This window comes from Lytechinus variegatus, chromosome 8, assembly GCF_018143015.1.
Source record: "Lytechinus variegatus isolate NC3 chromosome 8, Lvar_3.0, whole genome shotgun sequence".
Lineage (NCBI taxonomy): Eukaryota > Metazoa > Echinodermata > Echinoidea > Temnopleuroida > Toxopneustidae > Lytechinus > Lytechinus variegatus.
The window spans coordinates 18,907,552-18,925,136 of NC_054747.1; the positions used below are offsets into that span (position 1 = coordinate 18,907,552).

At 36.9% G+C, this 17,585-nt stretch overlaps 1 pseudogene; it reads right to left on the reverse strand.

Moving 5' to 3' along the window:
* Nucleotides 1-17,585, reverse strand: part of LOC121420110 — a 35,586-nt pseudogene that overhangs the window by 6,292 nt on the left and 11,709 nt on the right.

Consider the following 17,585-nt stretch of genomic DNA (forward strand, 5'->3'; position numbering starts at 1 on the left):
TTTTCAAATCTTTGTTATATAGAAAATAAAACCTTGTTCACATTTTTATCAATGTTCAATATTTGGTTATATATTTCAAGTATAGTATATGTAGAGTAAATGAAATGAATGAAATAATTTTTTCTAGAAAGAAATTCGCAAATCTCCTTAGAAAACAAAGAGAATCACACTGAATCCTCAAAAGAACAATGAATGTATGAATACACATCAAATCTAGATCCTATTTTGAACAAATGATCATTTTAGATGTTGACATTGCTGGCCATCCATAGTTGTGGTGGATTAGATCAATTGCAACTCTTTGCAATATGTGGCCCAAGCGAATTTGAAAAGCCATGTTGGATATTGCAAAACTTTAATATCTTCATGATTTGGGTAAGATTTTATATCAAACCATTTCTATGCTTTTTCAGATGTCAGCAAGAAGACATCACAGTAATATTCAACCATTGCGCTATTCCTGCCATTCAATGAACAATTCCCTATGGTGACAATAAAGGGCAGACTAAATATGGAATCATTTCTGGCATGAAATTTTTGAATGAGTGTATATTCATCAGATGTTTTCTCACATTCCGCAATACCAGTCAGTAAAATGGGCCTGAAACGATGCCAGAACATTTTAATCCCCATTAGTGGTGTATAACAAATCCTGCGTACGCTACTGCTGGTGGGTGCTTCACAAAGCTGTTCGTAAGTTAAGAGCGACTTTAAGAACAACCGGTGAACCTTTCTTAAGCGCTGAATAATCATCAATAAAACATATAATGGTCAACATCATTTAAAACATGAAAGGAACACCAGTCACTCTTAAAGTCACTCTTAACTTAATAATACGAACAGCTTTATGAAATACCCACCGAAAATGGGGAGTTTTCAGGGCCTAATATTAGTTAAAAACCTGATGACTAGCATCTTTTCACATGGATTGGTCAGTAACAAAAGAAGTGATCAAAAACTATCAAAAAGAATTAAAAAAAGGATCAAGATAAGATACAATGAGATATATACTCATCTTTCTTTCCTTCTGTACATACAAAATCATACAAACAAAATTGTTGATTTAAATGTTATATTTTTACAAATTTGTATATTGAACTATCATTGTAACTATAAAAAGATTGAAAGAGGAAATAAATGAATTGAAATCGAATTGAAAAAGGTGATTTCATCTTCTTGCAATATTAAACCAATCAAAACTATCAAACTATCTAAAAGAGATCACGTTCATACCTGTCTTCCTCTTGGAAGGGGCGGAGGAGAGGTACTGTTCTGCCCCCTTACGCTATTGTCATCCACCTGTTCGTAGATGCCATCAAAGTCCTGCTCCCCTGGGCCACTGGGTGGGGCAGCCACGCCCGCAGCCGCCGCAGCCCTAAGGGCCTCCTCGGTGAGTTGGGTGTGGTCCTGCTGTTGCCTTGCACGAATGCTCTCCAGGCTTTCCCGAGCACTGACCTAGCATCGGATTAAAAACAAGGGTCATAAATTATCAAGTGCTGAAATGTCATAAATACATATACAGGTATTAAAGCAATTCTAAAATGTAGAAGTATTTAAAAGAACTTCTGAAAAAGAATTCTTGAACATACAATAGTTGAGACATTACATGAAATTTGATGAAAATCCTCCTTGACAACAGTAAATCTTTTCATCATCAAGATAGTCGTGTCGAAGTCTCCGAGTCTTAGTCCTACTAATTAGGACTCGAGTCAGAGTTCTGACTCGAGTCCTAACTAGTAGGACTAAGACTCTTATTCATCTTACTTGGGTGTATGGAGGTTCTCTCCGCCCTGGTCCAGCAGCACCAGGAGGACTATTATCAGGACCTGGTCCAGGTCCATCTCCATCGGGTCCACCCGGACCACCAGGACCACCTCCAGGGTTAGGGCTTCCTCCTCCATCTCCCCTCCCCGAAATGGGACTGCTCGGCGAGGACATAGACCCAGCCCTGTAAGAAAAACAAAGTATGATATCATAATTTCTGGAATAAGAGGGGGAAAGAAGTCATTGCATTTTGAATGAAATCATCATTGTTGCTGTTGCAGCCTTGTGAAGTATAGAGTATATCAAGCAAAAGCTACACTAATGGAGTTGTAGCTAACAAAGATTTCATGAAAATCACGGATAATGTTCACCATATCATCATAGAACTACATATAGATCTAGTACAGAAACACAAATTTGTGAAAGGTATAACCTGATACTGATCGCACTTACCAACACAGATACCAATAAGAGTCTCTCCGATCCCTTCCATCAAACCTATCCCTCCTACCAGACACATTACCACACTGAACCACAACGTCTGCACCTTTACGATACCGATAATAAAAGGCTAATCACCAATTCCTCCAATCAAATCTACCCCTCCTCCCTGACCTATTACCCCACCACCAAGCCATACCCTCCATAGTCCATACCTTAGTGATACCAGTGATAAGGGGCCAATCACCCATGACATGTCCCCCTCCCACCCCAACCATTACCCCATCAAACCACACCAGCCATATTGGTACATACCAGCGGTACAGGGCTTATCAATGAAATCTACCATTCCTACTTCTAGATCCATTCCCCCTACCAAAAAGAGGCCTCAATACCTTTGTCAGAACTGCCAACTTTAATTGTGAAAAAATAATCCAATTCTTTATTTCTTTTCATCTTATTTTCAAACCTAAAATCATATATTTTTAATAAAATGTTGAATAACCTATCAAAATTCACCATTCTTAGAAGTTTCAACAATCCTATTTCTAGAGGAAAATTCCTATCAAGTGTCACTTTCCTCTTAAAAATCCTACTAATTGGAAGCTTTGCCATGTTATACCAGTGATAAAAGGCGTATGAATTCTACCCCTCCTACCAAACCCCTCACCCCCACTGACCCACACCCTCCGTACCTCTGTGATACCGGTGACGACGGGTTCTCAGGCGACTCCAGATCATGGGGTTTATGGGGCACCGGTGGTACCTCCTCATCGTCTGGATCTGCACCCCCAACGGCGCCCCCTACAGCGCCCTCCGTGTTGGTGCCAGGTTTCACATGGACGTCCTTGACACGAGCGTAGCCGTGCTCCCTCTCCTGGTTGAAAGATATTAATTAAATTTGAATGATATATGTATTCAAATACTTCCTACTGTAAATATGAAGGTATTAACCTGGAGAATTATGAGGAATCTATCTATATGGGCTTTCAGATTATCATAAAAATGATATAAATCATTATCTATCTGTCTGGCCTACATACAATGCATACACATTCTCCAACCTTGGGGAATATTTATGCCAGCAGCTTTGTAAGGCAAACACAGTCTTGGGCAAGAACAATAACCATTAATAACCACTTTGCTATCACATCCTCATATGTAGGAAGTCATTCATTGCCATCCCTGGTAGGTGTTTCACAAAGTTTTCAGTCGGACCAAAATCAAATTTAAATGCGAAGTTGCATAACACATTACCACATTAGTCAGATCACACTAATGGGACTCGCTTTCCAGCATACTGATGGCATTCTGCGATACAAATAGACTTCATGCGTTGTCATCATTGCGCCGCCATCTTACAGGCTGAAGCCATAGCCTTGCATGTATTGGTGATCTACACATACAGCTGGCGCATCTCGGACAACTCTTTTAAGTGTATTCCTATATGCCCTGAGAGAGGACACTATGAGACTATGGCGTCATATCAGGTCTATCAGGTGCACGATGGGACTTTATAGTAATAATTTAATTCTCTGTGAAAAACTCCCCTGTGAGACATGGTATCAACCATACGTGTATGCTACTGCGCAGGGGGCCATTTCATAAAGGTGTTCGTAGGTTAAAAGCGACTTTAAGAACGACTGGTGACCTTTCTTACGCGCCAATTCATCACCAATGAACATCTTAGTGTATACCATTCAGCACAACAAAGGATCACCAGTCGTTCTTTATTAAGTCATTCGTATCTACAAACAGCTTTATGAAACGGTCCCTTGCACTGTAGCATACATGTATGGTTGATTATTGTTATTGCCAACATACAATGTCTACACAATCTCCACACCCTGGGCAAGATAATCACAATGCTTGGCAAGTACTATGACTGTAACCACACTGCTATGACAGGCAATGCCTTCATACCTTCTTATCCTTAACTGTAGCGCATCAATGATTACTGTTATTGCCAACATAGAAAGGTCTACACAATCTCCACACCCTGGGCAAGATAATCGCAATGCTTGCTCAGTACAATAATTGTAACCATACTGCTATGACAGGCAATGTCCTTGTAAAGACAGGAAGCCAACCATCTCTGCTATATACCTTCTCATCCTGCACAGTGGCATACATGTATGGGTGATCATTGTTATTGCCAACTAACAACATCTACACATTCTCCACACCCTGGGAAAGTACAAAACGGTAAACACACTGCTATGACAGGCAAGGCCTTCATACCTTCTTATCCTGTACAGTAGCATATGGATGATTATTACTGTTCGCCTGGACATCTTTAACCTTGGCATAGGATCCGTCATAGTCCGACTCATCAGCTCCGCCCTCAGCTCCCCCCAGAAGGAGCAGCCGTTGTCTCCATGCTAGTGGAGTTCCTACCTGTTTCTGGAGAAAATAAGTAAAAGTTTGTTAAAAAATCTTTGACAGGTACCAGCATAAGTAATATCAAAATTACAAAGATTTTAATTCTTTTTGAGATTTCATGGAGACAGCTTTGAAGTCAGTAAAAATGTGTAAAACCTATATCAAGTTCATAAAACAGAAAACACACTGGGATACTATAAACCTCATTTTCTTGTTATAATACAACAAAACAGGATTTTTTTTGTTTTTACCCCTGTAGGTTAACAGCATTTGGTAAAAGGTTATATATAATAAGTGTTATGATTCGGGCCTAATCAAGATACAAAGTATTCATTTTGCAACTGTATATTCCTCAACACTATTCAAGTATATCTGTATAAATATTCTATTGGATTTGTATTAAACTGAGTTGTAAATTTGAAACACTGCATGTACATGATGCATGTATCAAAAACCTCAACTTAAACTGAAACTAAATTACTGGTATACATGTAAGTTCAGCTGAACTGAACAAAATAAAACTGATGCACTAAAATTTAAACTACACTCCTGACAACATAAAATCTATCAACATTTTGGATGATATCAACGTGCACTGTTAATTTTAAGACACGTGGCAGTCACTGGGATATTGCTTGAATTGACCAATCTTTTTTAGTGTACTTGCAGCTCCCTTGCTGTTTAGTGCTTTACATGAAATCCCAAATGACATTATTTTTTTCCAATTCACCCACGTTGACTCCATTCTCTTTTCATCTACGACTATTGTAATCGACCCTTCTTTTAATAATATCTTTAATATTACTTCCATTTATTCTTCCTTTTTGATCTGGTTGTGCTGAAAAATAATAATACATATGAGGATGATAATAATAACAATAATTATAATGATGATAAGGAGGAGAAGGAGAAGAAGAAGGAGGAGGGGGAAGAAGAAGAGGATTAAGAAGAAGGAAAAGGAGAAGAAGAAATAATAACAATGATAACCATTACAACAATAATGAAAATTATAATACAAGTACTGATGATAATAATGAGATTAATCTGTATCAAAATAAAATGAAACTATAAACATAACTCATATAGGTAATAATTGATAGTGCTCAATTGGTAGTCTGAGCATCTTACCCTTGACACTGGCATAATCGCCCCCATCTTCTTCCAAAGCTCCAATACCCCCTACCGCCCCTCCTCCTCCAACCGCACTCTCCTTCCTTGTAACGGTTACCCCGCCCATCGTATCCTCAACGCTGTTATATGCAGGATCATCATCCGTCGTCGAGGGCAACTTGCGACTCGCTCCAGCCCCGCCCGCTTCCTTCTTCTTATCGTCCTTGATGGTATCGTACGTTCCGTTGTAATCGTTTTCTTCGTTCTCCGGTATACCGGGCACCTTCGAATGCATAGGAGGCAGTTCTGGGAGACGTCGGTCGATGGTGGAAGAACGCTTGATGTTGCTAGGGGAGGGGGAATCGACGATGGGAGAGGGGGCGGCGGCGGCACCCCCGTTGGGAGAGGGAGGGGATGGCGTGAGACTCAACGACTGGGTGAGGGTCGTGTTGGTATCACCGTTGGGGGCGCTAGACTTGACCTCCTCGTCGACCTTTGGAGACTGAGAGGAGAAACAGAAGAACAGAATATTGCTCTTTTAAACGTGGTACATTAAACATATACATTTAGCAGAATATTGATTTGGAAACACATAATATCAATCCACTATTAACAGACTCTAATACTAAACCAACACTTATAATCACTCTCATTTTCCATTATAAGCAGGCGATGGAATCGTCATCAATTATGTGGATTAGTTTTAAATATATTTTTATTTAATACAATACCTTGTCTAATTCTTACCTCCTATACCTATACAAGTCTAGTAACAAAAGATTCTAAGACTTATTGCCAGGTCCACTATGTTTTCATTAAATAGAATTTCATTAAACTCCCTTCCGATTGGCTCCGAAGCTATATTTTTCCCACGAAAATAGTTTCCATCAGTGCTGCATGCTTTGGGTAAAATAGAATCCCGTGGGAAAATATAAACTCCATCTCGGAAATGAAGTGCTATGTTCAACCTCAAAGTGGGCAATTGAGACCACTTCAATATTAATCATTACAATAATAATTAGTTTTGTTACTGCACAGAATGAATGTATACTGCATTTTATTAAGCACTCATTTTCTTGAATAGACCAGTTTGTAGTTACTTCATGGTCAATTTCGGTCAAAAGACCTTTCATTTTCTTTCATAGTGATAGGCATATTTCAAAGCACGATATTACACACAGTAAGCATGCCTTACATAGCATGATGAAGAAACTGAATAGACCAGGTGACTAGAATACCACACCAATGAACACTCTATGAAGGTATTTGTTGCATTTCTACATTGAATACATATTATAGCATGCTGTACAATGTACTTGGCAAACTGTGAAATACCAGTCTTTCGTGGATGCATTGTTGTTTTTGTATATGCAAATGAAAAACACAATTCAAAAGAATATAATTGAGACATCAAAGTTGGTGTTTATCTCATTAAATTTTCAACCACCGTGTCACATTAGTACAAATGACCTTCCTCTGATCATGCGCAGAATCTTTTGATCATGCGCAGAAAGGAACTACGAACTGGCTTTATTGAGTTTTGATTTTCTATAGTTGTGTACTAATCACTGTAATGCTTCATGTATATATCAACAACCAATGACTCATCAGCCATACTCACCACAATCTCAGCACCATTTTCCTTCAGCGTATCTCTTGTTTTGGATTTGGATTTGGTTTTGACTTTGGCTGGTGGTTTTTCACTGCAGGAAAAAACAAAAACAAACAAACAATAACCACGAGGCTTAATAGACATGACAGTGCAAGAGATAGATGTAGATAGAACAGGAAGGATGAGTTGGTTAAACATTATGCTCACATCTACATGTACATACATCAAAGCTAGACGTGAGTCAATTGCAACAAGGAATAATTTTATGAGAAAGATTTTAAATATAAATACCACGTGGGTGTTTCATAAAGCTGTTCGTATTATTAAAGTTAAGAGCAACTTTAAGAACGACTGGTGATCATTTCTTGTGGTAAATGGTATACACCATTGGCGATGGTTCACCAGTCATTCTTAAGGTCGCTCTTAACTTACCAACAGCTTTATGAAACGCCCCCCAGTTGTGGTAACGATCTCAAAATGAGTTCAAACAGAATCCAATAAAATTATAACCCAAAAATATGTGCCAAGTGGATCTGGAAGAAAATGTGAAATTTTGCTGAGAAATCAGCAAAATAAGCACAGAATTCAATCAAATGTCAGATATTTTTCCGAGCAATAATTATACATTGTCCCACGTATGCTTTTCTGTGTTAGCGATCTATCAGAATTATCGGTTTGAGCGAAGATTTCATGATTTCCCAAAGATAAGCTTACTTTAATGTACCACATAGATATTTTGACGATTGACCTTGATTTTAAAGACTTTCTCATGAAATAATTGTTTGCTGCAACTATTATCTTTTACCTTTAAAATCAAGGTTAAGGGTTAGTTGTTATCATCAAAATTCATGCATGAACTGAAGTTTATCAAATGATAAGACATCGAAAAGTCTCGCTGCACACTGAGGATCGTCAGAATTATGACTGTATTATTATTTCACCTGGCAAAAATGTGTATGATTTCTCAGCACTTGAGCATTTCTTACCAATCATTTCATGTACATGCACATGTATGTGTTGCCTTGTAAATTTAAATGGGCAGAATTTGCATACCTGTAATTGTACTGAATGTACATAGAGTTAAGACTAGATCTAGAGTTATTAGACTAAATGCCAAAGGCTCTGTCTGTGCCAAAGTACATAATGAATCTAGTCTCAATACTGCAGACTCTGCATTGCAAATTGCGAAAACCAAGGTTCTGTGCCTGCAGACTACGGCATGCATATGATAGTGCATGGCTACATTCATGCTTGTAACTGTACCAAAATGTTGGAAGCTCCTTGGTACTACTGTACTGATAGCACTTGGGTAAATTGCCAATTCGTCCACTGCCAACTCGTCCACTCACCACATGGTATACATGTACCTTTATTTTAATGCCATTCCATCCATCAACATTTCGTCTAACAACCATTTGGTCCAATCATCACTTCGTCTAATCCCCAGTTTGTCTATTACCATTTCGTCTAATAACCATTTAGTCTAATACCCATTTTCTTTTTATTCATTTTGCACAATTAACACTTTAGTTTGATTAGACCAAATGGTGGACTAAATTACGATAGGACCAACTAGTTATTAGACAAACTGGCATTAGACTAAATGAAAGTAGACCATGTGGTCAGTAGAAGAACTGATGATAGACCAAATGATAGTAGACGAGTTGGCAATTGGATGAATTGGAAATAAGTTCAAATAACCCTGATAGTGTCCACCACAAAAAATAAAAATAATTTTTTTTTTTTTCTGATCACCCTTTATTACATTAAGTGTGCAAAAGCATAAAATAGGATGTAATTCAATGTCAATGCCTTTTATAGGTACTGTACATACAGTATGAAATCTATTTTTTCTCATCAGACAGGTAATTAGTCAAATCCTTTGATAACCAATTACTGGGTAGAAATTACTACACCCATGACTGACGCTCTCACCTGTTGAGCCAGGTAGTGGCCTAATTCAATGACTAATCACCTATCACAGTATCTCTAGTCATCAGCTGATCCCATCACGCAGGGGGACGGATCAGCACCCCCTACGTCCCACCATGGGATGTGGATTACGGGTTGCTAGGCAACCGTTCCTATGATGCAGCGGCCTCGCCCGATGAGTTGGGCTGTTGTCATGCACGGAGATATTGGAGTCATGTATTGAGGGTGGGGGTACTTAAAGGTGACAAAGAATTTTTCACACATTGTACATGTACATGAGACACATACTACATGTATGGACTTGGAGTTTGATTTGATGGCAGTAATTCACTTTGATGACAACAATTCTGTGAAAGTACAGCCAAGCACGTCTTGAAATGACATGAGATTTATAAAGTAACACATATTTATTTTGTTTCAATACACACAGGTCCTGTGGTCTAGAGGTTCGAGCAATCGACTCATGATTGTGAGTTTGTGAGTTCAAATCCCTCCAACATCCCAACTTAATACAGGCCAGAGAGTATTTCTTTATTGATAATCCATATCGTATTTTGTTTGAAATACAATCTGAATTGGAAATACACTGATGTCCAATTGCACTAAAAAAAGGTTTAATAGCCAATATGACTGATTATTAAACTTTATGTGAAATGTTTCCTAATGTTCGGTTATACCAGCGTGGCGTAATTGGGGCTGGAAGCAGCGTTGCGGAGTCCCTATGGGAGTAATGACATTGAACAACGGAAAGAGGAAAGTATTGTACAACGCCTACTTTAATAGCTTGTTGTACGTGAGCAAATGGGAGGCTGAATGTCAAACATTCGTACCATTGCACACCATCCAAAATGTACTGTTGCCCGGCTTTAGGAGGTGACGTCACAATACCATTTAATTCATTGCGCTCAGTACAAAATGAAGGTGAAATACGCGTAAAGCTTGCTGGCTACATGCGCAATGCTGCCCGAGGTCTAGCCATTAATCTCTGCGGAGGCTGCAGTCATTGTCTTTACGGTTAAGCTGAACGCAAACACGTCAAATCTGGCAAAGACAGCATTGTGGCTGCGTTAGCAGCCACCGCCTGACACAATTTACATTGGTCCACATCCTAAAGATGTTAGAATTAGGCCTACATCCTGGAGACTGGATATTTGTAACACAACAGGGTGCAAAAATGTCATAAATTCATAATTTTCTTATTTTACATCTGGTGAAATTTTCAGCATTATGCGTGCTTGATTTTTCTTTATTGATTCAAATCAACATATTTCTGGGGTGGACTTGACCTTTTCTACATGGGTGTTGATAAAACAACATCAAAATCAACACCCATGTAGAAAAGGTCAAGTCCACCCCAGAAATATGTTGATTTGAATCAATACAGAAAAATCAAGCAAGCATAACGCTGAAAATTTCACCAGAATCGGATGTAAAATAAGAAAATTATGAATTTATGACATTTTGAATTTTTGCTTATTTTTCATAGAACAGTTGTAACAGTGACATGCAAATGAGAGAATCGATGATGTCGTCACTATTTCTTTTGTTTTCTATTGTTTGAATTATACAATATTTCAATTTTACAGATTTGACAATAGCCTAAGGACTAGCTTGACTGAACCATATTGTAATTCCCCATGTAAGAAAACTTGTTTCACCTTCCGATGAGGAGAAAATTTGATTATTTCATATACAAAAGAAATAGTGAGTGAGTGAGTGCTGTCATCAGTCCCCTCATTTGCATACCGACTAGGATGCGATTGTTTTAAAGCAAAACTTTAAAATGTCATAACTTTCATATTATACATCCGATTTTGATGAAATTTTCAGTGTTATGCTTGTTGGATTTTTCTCTTTTTGCTCAAATCAACTTTTTGTTGGGTTGGGCTTGTCCTTTAACACCGGTAATAAACGACTGGAGTGGTCCACTCTCCTGGGGGGAGGCAGTCAAATATGTTGCTGTACACATGATTTTTTTTTCAAAGAAAAGGGTAGTTTTGAAAGACTGGTCAACGGTCATTCGCGGGGTCAAACATATTTTATAGGGAATGTTTATTTTTCCAAAGCTTTTTTTTAAGACTAGCCAAACGTGTTTAGGGGGTTTTTTCCCAAGCTTTTCCCTGGGGTCATATGCTGGCGACAACTTGTTTAGGGGCCAAAATGTGTAAAAAAAGCCAGCGAAAAACTTGTTCAGGGGGTTATATTGCACACAGAGTGTTACATATAAGAAGAATTGTAAAAGCAATTACATTCATTAATTTAGTAATTTCCCCCTTTAAGAATATTTTGGTCAATGATCAAGAACATTCCACAACAAGTTTGTAAAAGCTTTTGTTAAGCAGGTCTCTGCCTATTTAAAGGCCAAGGATTATTGTTATTTGTGAATAGAGACTGCCAAACAATAGAATTAGCTATGTTGTTGATTTCAATGAGGTCATTCAAGAGTCTTCCAGAGTGTGATTGCTCCTGAAAGAAGGAGAATGTTCTTTTAAAAGACAATACTAGAACCTTCCATAATAGAGAATACTATATAGAAGCCTCTAGAATAGTGAATTTTAGAATGATCTAGAATAGTTGTAATTAGTATATAAAGCTGGCAGATTCTTCAAGGACATTATCACATCACATCATACCAGATCACTTCATAAGATCAGATCATATCAGATCAGAGCTAAGAGTTTCACACCAGACTTTATTTCCACCTGGAATATTATCTTCTGTGGAATTATTTGCCCGCCATCAATGAATTGTTTGCAGTTATTTTGAGAGGAATTCTCAGTTCTCATCGAGATCATCAACCTTATCAACCTGTTTAATGAACTCTCTTCAACCCATGGATTGCTGAAATTGACTGTTAATCATCATCAACATCGTCTTCACGGACATTTCAACTCGTTACATTGACTCTTGTTATTCATCGGACTTCAACATCAGTTTCATCATCGCCATCATTAATAAGGAATCTTCCCAGCCAACCTGGATTATATATTGGACTATCATAACTGTGAACTATAACCCTTGATTGTACATCAGACACTTCAAGAGATTGATGTAAGATCATTGTTTGGTTTTATTTTGTTTAAGTACATGATTTATTTCCTGTAATAAAAGAAAAGGAAATTCAATTTCAAATTATTTTATTATTTGTTGCAGTATCGTAACAAGAGAAAAACTTGTTTAGGGGTGCTTGGAAATAATTTGGTCACGTATGTGTACAGCAAAATACATTTTACTGCCCCCCCCCCCCTGGTCCAGTCTGTACTTTTTACACTGGCCAGTCAACACCAGTTTTTGTTGCGAATGCTTTGTTCTACCATTTTGAACCAATTAGAATGATTGAGAGATCACTAAAAGCTTTAATCCCGATTGCATGCTGGATTTAATCATATAGGATCAGCAAATTACCAAAAATTGATACATCTCATTACATGGCCCCCTTCATGGATCAAGTAATCCAAGAGTTACCAATCTCATGTATCATGTTAGTATCATGACTAGCATGAAAATTATTAGCAGCAGCCGACCGGTACTTGTTTTATATACAAGAAAGTCTCACAAAATGCAATTGATTTTATTTTTGTTCAAGAGAAATAAAAAGCTGGTATACATTTATAAAGTGCTTTGGTGACTATTAAAGTTCCATGATCCTTTTATAATAATTTACAGCATATTTCTTATTAATATTGAAGATGAATTCCTGATAGACTGGTTGGATTTCTTTTACGATAGTTTTCTTACAATTTTTCAATGGTCTATTATATGGGAGTGCAATACTTTCTTTAATGCTTTCTTGAATGATGATTTATGATAATGGTCATGAAGGAAAAGATGACAATGATCATTATGATGTTGTTGATGAATGATGATGATGATGATGATAACGATGATGATGATGATGATGATGATGATTATGATGATGATAATGACGATGAATGATGATGATAATGATGATGATGACAATAACGATAATAATGAATATGATTATAATAATCTTGAAAGTCTGAAAATGTGGAGCATACGCAAGACAATCATAAACATTACAGAAAAAGAATGACTGTGAATAAATGACCGCTATAAAAAAAATGTGCTTGCATGCTGATTTTAATTAGAACAGCTTTCAGATGATTTGAAACGGCCCCATTGGGGTACTCAAAATAATCTAATACAGCATCGTAGGCATGACTTATCCCCATGTGGGAGACCAACCTATATGATAATAAACTCACATGGTGGGGGCTCCAAACTAAAGCATAATACTGGAGATAGGGGACAGGTATCGCCACAGGCAGAATAGTACAAGTAATTTTAGATCTTTAGACGAGGAAGTGGTTGAAATCAATACCGAGGAAAATGCTGCTAAAACAATAGGTCGTGCTACACTTTGCTTTTTTTTTGTTAATACAAAAACAGGTTTAAATAAACAGATCATTGTTCATTAATGATATCAAGACTATCAAGTTTATTTCCTTTCCTTTCAATTCCATCCCATATAGCCATATCACATTTTTATACAAGCAATATGAAACCAAAAATCTAATACTACATTAATATCATTGATAAATACAGGATGATCAAAATGAATACACTTATACTCCCATCCGATTTCCCAGTATGGGAAAGTATACAGGTTCGAAATTTCTGGATGGAGGTCGCCATTTTTGGGGGGTGTAATAGTTCAAAATTGTGAAGTCAGCAATGAACGACATCTCTACTATATTTACACTATACGTTTGTCTAATATAATAAATTATATTTTACAAGTAACAAATCGAATATACATGTACAGATAAATTAATAAGAAGTATCATTCAAAATTTGTTTAATATAATTATAATCACACATCTGTACAGATTCAAAATATGATTTTCATAAATTTTACACCCATAGCTACGACTTCCAAATTGGCAAAATTAACTAAAGAGAGAATATCGTTAGCTAATTTGCCAATTTTGAAATTGTAAATACAGGTGCACACTTACATGTAATAAACTTTATTATTCAAATACATCAAATTGTATTTTGAAGAATATTTTTATTTCAAACAACATTTTGTGAGTTTTATGTATATTTTTTTATTCATTGGTAAAAAAAATAAGGCAAACTTTGATATCTACTGACAGACATACATGTAGTTTATTGCTGACGTCACAATTATTAACTAACCCTGCGAAAATGGCTCCCTCCATCCAGAGACTTCGAACCTGAAGTATCCCAACTTTGAAGAGGTGGTGCTCCATACATGGAAATCGGATTGGGTTATAATTGGATTCATTTTGATTATCCTGTATTTATCAATGATATAATGTGGTATAGGGTAATAGGGTTTCATTCCAGACCGGAAATGGGATTGTGGTAAAAGTATATTCATTTTGATTTTCCTGTATTTATCAATGATATCATGTGGTATATACAACGATTTGGGGTTTTGTAAGTGGGTTAATAACCCATTCTTTTGAAATTTTCATAATAACAATATCTCATCACAGCTACTGAAATCATGCAATATGAATAGCCGACTGAATTGTTATTTAAAAGGAAGCAATGCATTTGTAAAGTCTGGCTGAAACAGATCCCAGACTTATCTAGATCTACTATGACACAATGTATGTTGACTAGAACCGGTTAATATCTAATTTCAATTTTAGTAGTATACCACACCACCAAAATATTGCCTATTTATAGAAGACATCATCGAGTCTGAAAATTCATTACAAAAAATTTCCTGAGAGCAGGGGACCGTTTCATCAACATTTTTGTCTGACAAGTTGTCAGATCTGACATCTTTCCTTGATTCTGATTGGCTGAGAGGCACTGTTACTATAGTAACTGTCGGATAAAATGGGACTTGTCGGATAAAACGTCTGACAAGTCCTTTCATGAAACACTCCCCAGGAAGAGGAAAAAGGCAAGCAAGGCTTTCGTTTCATCGGTCCTAGAGAGAGCACTTGGGTACAACTTTATACAAACTTATGACTAGTTTTAACTTTCACACAGAGCAGCAAATGCAATAATTAACTGTTTACCGGTAATAATCAACAATATTCTGGTCATACCTTGATTCTGCTACATATAAATATAATCATAAAACCATAATAATATAGGTATTTTTACCCAGGGAAGCCACTTCAGTTCTGAAAACTGTTCTCCCAGCGGGCCCTGCTATTATTATTACCCCGGCTTTAGCTGGGCTACCTAGGCGCTCAAGCATTCAAGGAATTTCATCCTACCGGGTACCCATTCACCTCACCTGGGTTGCGTGCAGCACAATGTGGATAAATTCCTTGCTGAAGGAAATTACACCATGGCGGGGATTCGAACCCACGACCCTCTGTTTCAAAGTCAGAAGACTAATCCATTGGGCCACAACACTCCACATTGAATATTCAATATTTGAATATTCACCATACTTGATTATTCAATATTTTTTATACTGCATAATCTAAATTTCAAAATATCGCCCAGCACTTCAGGTGACAATCACCCTTGATTTTTATAAGGACTTTTTCATGAAATCATGGTTTCTTTGCAAGTTCTATCAAAGACATAGAGTTATTAACCAATAAAACTCCACTCACTCTTTGGGTTTCTCCCCACAAGCACAGAGAGCTAGCACCGTCAGAAGACAGAGCGCTGATGCAAAAATAATGAAGACGGTTGCCGGCGGTGATAGATGACCGAATTCTGCGCCTTTTGATGAATCTGGTGATGAAGGAATAAATAAACAGGAGAAAAGGTTGTTTAATGAATAATTAAAGATAGATTCTGAGACAAAGAAAAAAAAACATGGATTAATAATTTACATCTTTGGGAAGGGCTCCAGCTGCTCCATCCATATTGCTACATGAAATATTAAATATAAGTATAACTCCTTCTTCAAAGGTAACAATACTCTAGCAATGCAAACTTTAATATTGCCAATTTAAAGTCAATTGCCTCTGTTTTGGCATACATGTATCATGTATTCCTGTACAATAGCAGAAACTCTGTGTATACATGTATGTGGAAAAGTAAAATTCATTAAAGATAGAAAATATAATCTTCTTCCAAAATGTGAGTCATCTGTATGTTAACTATATTTGTTTGTTATTTCTTTTGGGGCCCTCATTGTTTTGTTGGGGTTCGGGCCGAGGTATATTGAGAAGGTTATAGATATTAAAACTTTTAAAATGTTATTTCAGGAACTCGTGAAAAATATAGCAAACTGCAGATTTTCAACTCCAAATAAGACATTGGGTGATTTCAAGTCCGGTGTTGGCCTTGGTGATGGTATTGAAATTTGGATTGCTTCCCTTTATAGCTCCAAAACTTATTTAGAGTTTGTAAAACTTATCCAGATCACACAATTGCACATCTCAACGACAATTGAGTGACTTTTTGGTACCATCTTCATTTTATGTTTGGTGTTTAATATAGTCGTGTAAACATTGACCTACAGTACATGTACATGTAACACCAACACTAAAAGGACGACACTGAACTTGAAATCACCCATTATATTTTCAACACCCAGTGCTCTCCCTTTAATATAAAAAAAAGAATTTAAAAGCATATTTCTTGATGGAATGGAGTTGTAAAACTCCAGAGAATCATGTGATACATCGTCCCTTCTTTTGTAGCTTGTCAATACGCAAACACTGTGCCATTCATCATGTGTCATTCCGGGAACATCTTCATTTCATGTTTGGTGTTATATATAATCATGTAAAAATTAACCCAACACCAACACCAAAAGGTCGACACTGAACTTGAAATCACCCATTATATTTTCAACACCCAATGCTCTCCCTTTAATATGCAAAGAAATTAAAAGCATATTTCTTGATGGAATGGAGTTGTAAAACTAAGGAGAATCATCGTCCCTTCTTTTGTAGCTTGTCAATACGCAAACACTGTGCCATTCATCATGTGTCATTGAGAACCGATACCAAGTTCACTCTCAGTTGGTTTAGCATGACCTAATAAATAACGAGGACATGAAAAGCAAACTATGAAATATTGACACACTGCTTAATTTACTTTCTTGAATATACCAAAGTAATTTTCTGAGTGTTTTTTCTTGCAAAGGCAGCTACATGTTTCGTTTTTTTTGGGGGGGTGAACGAAGGGAAATTCCCTCTTTTCAACTTTGAGCTAAATACAGAATAAAAGTTTTGTGATATTTTTAGAATAGAATCCCTGCAAAAGTTCGAGCAATTTTGAAAATTATGTACATGTGTGTATCTGATTATAACAAGTATTTACACAAATGTACATGTACATTCAGCATGGACCTACTACATATAGCAGGGGCAGCCCATGCTGGCCATGGGATATTTTCAATTGGATAAGAGTGGGAGGGTACAAG